This window comes from Acyrthosiphon pisum, chromosome A2, assembly GCF_005508785.2.
Source record: "Acyrthosiphon pisum isolate AL4f chromosome A2, pea_aphid_22Mar2018_4r6ur, whole genome shotgun sequence".
Lineage (NCBI taxonomy): Eukaryota > Metazoa > Arthropoda > Insecta > Hemiptera > Aphididae > Acyrthosiphon > Acyrthosiphon pisum.
The window spans coordinates 13693880-13700615 of NC_042495.1; positions in this window are offsets into that span (position 1 = coordinate 13693880).

Here is a 6736-nt window from a genome sequence, read left to right on the forward strand (position 1 = left end):
TCCAAAATTCTTAAATTGTATTTTAAATATTTAAAAATTTACTATGAATAATAAAATTTTTCAGTTATTTTTCTGTGCTACTACGTATTTAATGTGTAAAAGTGTAAAAGTTGATCAGCCCCCCCCCCCCCCCCCCCCGAAAAAATGTATTTTACAATTTTTCCAGATATTAGGTACTTACTAGAAAATTTAAAAACTACCTGTTACAAATAAAGTGCGCACACTGCATTATGGTACTGTAAAATATTTTAATTTTTTATTTCAATGAAAATTAGTTAGTACCTACCTATATCATAATAAATATTAATTTTTATAATCGACAATGATTTAATATGTATAGTTGTATTTGCCTATATAATTATTTTTAAGGCGTTTCTACTAAATTGTAATTTTTCTTACTTACCATGTAGTAAAACTAATACAAACAAAAGTATGAATGTATGCTATGTATATAACTATATAAGTAGCCAGTAGGTATAGATAAAATATTTTATTTGTAGAATGAATGACATTGTTTTGAACGTTTTGGTTAGGTGCGCCGATGCGGTAATACCGACTAAAAATAGTGTAAATAATTAATATATTAAGACATAATACATGGCACGTAGGTATTATCTACTATAGACTATAGTCCATATTATCATATAAATACAATGCGCTAGCAGATATATTTTATGAAAATATTGTTTTTCACTTTTTTCATTATACAGTATGAGATCAAGGTGATTCATTCATTGATATTAAACATAATATACCTATTATAATGGATACAGCCAACGGTCATATGGCATTCCTATGTTCACTAAACATACGATTTTTGGCCAACATAGATAATGGATAGGGAAACGATGGTTCTCATTCACACAGAATTAACTAAGCGATGAAAAAACTAACATTTAAACAAGAGTGAAAAGATATGCAATGATGTTACGGTTAAAGACTTAAAGTCAACAATGGTAGCAATTTTTTGGCAGATTTTCATACAATGCCGCGTTCATAAGTTTAATATTAATTTATTATATAATATATTACCTAATACAATGTAGGACTACAAGCCGTAATTATATTACAAGCCATTGTTTTTGAGAACGAATTAAACCTGAACTTTTTTGGCTTAAACAAATAGACAAACTTTATTACTAACCGAACCGAATATCTTAAATTTGGCTCGTTTCGAAAATCTTATAGTTAATGCAAAAAATGTGTATTAATGAAGATTTATTGACTTATTATATTACCATTTAGAAAACTAAAAATGTTGAAATTAATATTGTTTTTCAATGGACATGCGCTGGCTATATAAAAATTCATAGATTAGTATTATTTATTATTTATTATTTTATTTGATTTATTATTTTTATTATGTTAAGAAATAATATTTAAGAGAACGCCACACCGGCATTTGTTGTCTCAGTCTTACAAACGTATAACATTGTAAATTGTACGTTAACAATAATCCATTTTACTGTTATTTTTAAAATTAGAAGAATTTAACCCATGATACAATTTAAAGGTAAAATTATAATCTAGCGCATCTCGGAGGATTTTATTGATATTATTATTTTTAAGTAAGTTATGATAATTTTAAAATATATAAACAATGTAGTAAATGTTATTTATTTATCAATAAAAGCCTTCGAGATGCTCTAGATAATAACCTTCCTTTAAATTTCAGAAGTGGTCAATAATTCACTTTAATTTTAAAAATTACAGCGTAAAATTTGCCATATTGTAGGTACCTACATTTGTAAGGCGGAGACAACACATGCGGGTGTAGCGTCCTCAATAAAAGTTGTTTTCACATTTTATATTTATTTATTAATAAAATATTCATTGTATGTACATTTAACAACAAATTATTTTGTCTTGCTTTTTATGATAAAACAAATGCATCAATTTATCAAGAAAATATTTCTAAGTATGATAGTATATTTAGGTATATATTATAATGTATTTATATATTCGTTATGTAATAACTAATAAGGTTTGTTATGCGTACAATACTTGGGATAAAAATACAGAAATATAAATTCTCTTACATGATATATATTTAAATTTTGAAAAAATTACCTAGAAGCTTTTTCAGTTTTCCCTCCATCAAAAAATTGTCCCTATTTGCGCCACTGGGTGGCCACTGACCGACAGGCGACAAGTACAGTACAGTTATGCGCAAGACTTCAAATTCAAAGGAATTTTTATCAATTGCGTATTTTCTCTCACCCTCGCACCACCACTATACCACTTATTAAATAGCCAGCAGGCGGTATTAATTTGCAATCGATGGCACCACGCTGTAAATATGATATGTATTCGTCGATCGAAGAAAGTGTATGTTATGTATAATTAATAATATTTGTTACCTACATAAAAAGTACAAACTATAAAATATATTCGTATATTTTTCTCTCTTTTATAGCTTTATAGTTTATAAGTTATAATTATTAATTGTTTTCAGTTAAATATATTTACAGCAATACATTCATATATATTATAATATTATATATTTTGATATTAATACCTTAATAAACGGGCGTGGTTAGTTTATTAACTGTATCAACGTCAACTTAAAGAAAAAAATACTTTAACTACTATAGTATTACTTTAATAATTATAATAACACAATTATTGTCCATGCACAATCATAAAAAAAATAAAATACTCAGAAATTTCGCAAAAATCATTTTTACATAGGTACCACAGGTATGTTTAGTATGTAACTAGCATTCTAGATGTATTGTGGACTACAACTGTTAATTATGCAAAATTAAAAATATGTATAGTATTATGTTTTAAAATAAGACCTACTAATAGGTAGTACCAAACACTGAAAAATATAAACATATTATTATAAAATATTATAGTATATGCAAGTGTGTAGTTTGGAGTTCCACGATATTTTATTAAAAACTACAAGGTACACTCCTCGTCACCTCTAATAGATAACCGCCGTGTTAAATTTCTATTCATTAAAAATTTGATGATGTTTTCATCAATAATACACAGTTTAATTTGTTGTCCCCACAATCGATTAGAACTATTAAAAAAGCTTTTATGAAATATAGGTACCAATGCGTACTAAAATTATAGTTGAGCCTACTTCTTGTTGTACCGTGTAATGGCTAAGTATCAAGATTGATTTAAAATAAATGTGCTGAAAACGTGTTTAATCATGTTCTACTAAAATATTATGAATTTATCGGCTTACTATAATTAGGGCAACTGTGCAGTGTAACGTGTTAACATGTTGAAAATTATTACTTATTAGTAATTCATAGTTATTTAACTTAAAAATATTATATAATTCTCTAACTATAGATGAAGCAATATTAATATATTATCTTTGATTGAAAAAACCCCAAGTCATAACTCATACGTCATTAAGTCATAAACCATAAGGTATCTGCAATGGCCTTCTAATCCTAATTTTTATTTTAACTCAGTTAAGTTAAAAGTTATATGAAAAATTACAATTAACTTATTAAGTTAAGTTAAGTTGTTTATTTTTATTTTTTAATATGGTTTAAAATAATAAAAAGTATATGTTAATGCAATATGGATCATTAATAGTAATTGTACTAAATTTAATATTTAAATATTTATGAATTAATTTAACTTGGATTTGATTAAAATTAACTCATTATTCATTATGTTTTTATCAATAAAAATCAGTTGTTGAAAATTAAACTAATGAAAATTAAATTCAAAAAAGTTAAGTTAAAAATTTAAATCAACTCAACTTTAACTTTTTAACTCGATATTGCCCATGCTTGCATAAATTACCTCTATGCAGTTAATTTTACCAGCCCCAACCAATATTTTTTTTTAATATTAATTATTTGCAAACAATTTTAGCAAGTGTGATTTAGTGAATTTGTAAGATTAACAGTTTATGACCAATTTCGAAAAAACTTGGGGGTTGTGTAGTAATGTTTCCCTGCCACCACAGTTTAATTTATAAAATATATAAGTGCACCATAATCGGCCATCAGTGTAAATTCGTTAAACCATTTTCTAAATTTGTGCGCAATACCTATACCCTTCTTGTGTTACCAGCAAAACTCATTTATTCAATATTTGTCAACAATTGTTGCATGTGATAAATATTACAAATAACATGATTGAAGAAAAACATGTCTATCCTCTGCAATTCTAAATAATTTAATATAAAATTACTGTAGTAATAAGTAATAACTATATATTATATTATACCATAATATATTATTAATTATTATAATATTATATTGGTATATACCTATAATATATAAGGAATTTGGCTCGGCAAAGATATTATTAAGTATATATATCGAAGTTCAACCAATGGTAAGATTTTCATTGTGTTAATGATAAAATTTTTTTTATTATTCACGCCTTCATCATCACATTTGCTCATTTTTAGATTTACGAACAGATTGTAAAATTTTAAATTTTAAATTAAAAACAAAATATAATATATTTATATAGGTATTATATATCTAACCTATGTATAATATAATATTATATGCACATATGGGTTGAGATTGTGAGCATCGTTACAGCCACTTACAGGCTATACTGTATATGAATATGAATTACCATAAGTTTAGGTACTTTATTATAATATTCCGGAATGCTTTACGTGGGAGTTGAAAAATAAAAATAAATTATTTATTCATATACCTACCTGTATGTGATGTGAAATAATTGCACATAAATTGTGCATCATTTTTTTTGAAAATAGAAAATTGAATAGATACCAATCCAGACTATTGCTTTGTTTTTGTACCTATGTAGTATGTATTTATATAATAATTATCTTATAAAACTTAAAATATCATAGACCATATAGTGATATGGTGTTACTTGTTTATTTTGTTCGTCTATTTGTCACGATTTGGCACAATCTTGTAATAATTGTTTGAATACGATTCGTGTTTTTCATGTTCTTTCTCTCAAAGTATTTAATTTTTTTATTTATAAAGGACATCTTATCGATCTAATTGTTAATAAAATGTATACAATTATTCAAAAATCAAATTATTGCAAGTGACCATGTGATCAATGTTAAAAAAAGAAATAATCAAAAATTATCTATTATTATAATATTATATCATACGTAACTTTCACCAATAGTTCCAGCAGTTTGATTGACAATTCGTTTTCCTTTATTAAAAATACTGACCAAATATATTATATTTAAAATAGATATTTCGATAGAAAAATTGATAGAAGTATAGAGAGACGTTTAGAGTTTAGACTATAGGTATAGTTTTAAGTCAGAATCGTTTTTCGTAGGTATGCAATGATTTATCATTAAATTCAAATATAACACATCCATTACAAAAAAGATTACTATTAAAGAAAAGTCGGTCAAAAAAACTTTAAAAGTTAAAAATTTTGTTATTAAGTTTAATATACCAAAAATTACATTTTTTCTTTTTCTAATTGTAAATGCGATATTTTTCATTCTTTACATGTTCGTTGAATCAGAAATTACTTATTATACTTACTTTATATTTTATTGTTAATAAAGGAATTTAATAGGTGGTACTAACTACTAAGACCTAAGTGGATGTCGTTCTGTTGTATAGTAGCTGGTTACCTGGTTACAAGTGGTTCAGCGTGTAATGGATGGTGATTGGTGTTAAATTTGAATTCAATGATATAATTTATTAATTTTATTGTATAAGAAATACGATTCTGAGCGGAGATGGTCAGTCAGCGTATGATTATTACTAAGTATACTTGATAATATTATTGTGAATAGAGTAATTTATTTATATGGAATCTTGTTATACATTTCCAATCATTAGCTATAAAAGTTGAAAATTTTATAAATTTTTAACTACAAAATAATTTTTAACTTTTAAATTTGATAAATTTTGTCTAAATTTGAACTTTAAATGTTCATCAATAAAAATTGTGCCTATGTATTTTTAATATTTTTCAACTGTTAAAGAAACAATATATCAGCACGCACTTATATTATTGCCTATATTGAACTCCCTTTAAAATATGTCCGTTAGCATCTTTTTCATAAGCTATGTACTAAATTTATGTATAGATAATCTGTTATGATAAAATGTTTTTTTCAAAAAGAATAAACGTATGTGATTACACATGCGGGGTTGGGTATACTGAAAAATATTTAAGCCATTAGCCCCACTTATTATAAAATTTCTGTGCACCACTGTACAGATTATTATATACTAAACATTTTTGATCTAATATTCTTATTGATACTTAGAACTATTAAGCAGTAACGATAAAATGTATAAGCCTGATTACCTGAATCCAATTCTCAATCATTAAAACTTTGAATTATTTCGATACCGAATTATTGTAATTGGTAATTGAAAGTTTCAAGTTTTAAGGAATTATATTAAATTAGATTATTATCAATATTTTTCCAAAAATGCCATTACAATGTTTTGCTTTGTGTCAAAAAGCTTTAAAATGTATTACAAATTTACCCATAAATTGTTTATAAATATTTAAAGTTTAAATTTTGACAAAATTCATTAAGATATTAAAAACTTGTAAATTATTTTTTGGTTAAAAGTTTATAAAATGTTCAATTTTCATACCTAAGTAATGAACATTTTAAACAAGGTTTCTCATAAATAGATAATCCTGTAATCAAAAAATTTTAAAATTATATAACATATAAAGATATTTTTTTTTATAGATATTTCTAATTTGAACAATATCTAAACGAAGAATAACGATTTTATTTATACTTTGTTGCAATTTAAACGTA